The sequence below is a fragment of the Anas platyrhynchos genome, chromosome 6, assembly GCF_047663525.1.
Source record: "Anas platyrhynchos isolate ZD024472 breed Pekin duck chromosome 6, IASCAAS_PekinDuck_T2T, whole genome shotgun sequence".
Classification (NCBI taxonomy): domain Eukaryota; kingdom Metazoa; phylum Chordata; class Aves; order Anseriformes; family Anatidae; genus Anas; species Anas platyrhynchos.
The window spans coordinates 18,654,791-18,655,008 of NC_092592.1; positions in this window are offsets into that span (position 1 = coordinate 18,654,791).

Genomic DNA, 218 nt, shown 5'->3' on the forward strand with positions numbered 1-218 from the left:
CCCAGGGCTTGGCCCCGCTGCTGCCGGGGAGCCCCTCACAGCGCCCGCACACGGCCGGGGGAAGGTGCCCGAGGCACCCAGGGGCGACCTCGGCTCCTGGGGAGCGGGAGGGTGGAGGAGGCGGGCAGCGCCTCGCCAGGCCGGCCAGACCTTCCCCGGCCCAGCAGCGGAGCCGAAGAGAAGCGCAGCTTGGAGCTTGTCTGATAACAGAGCACGTC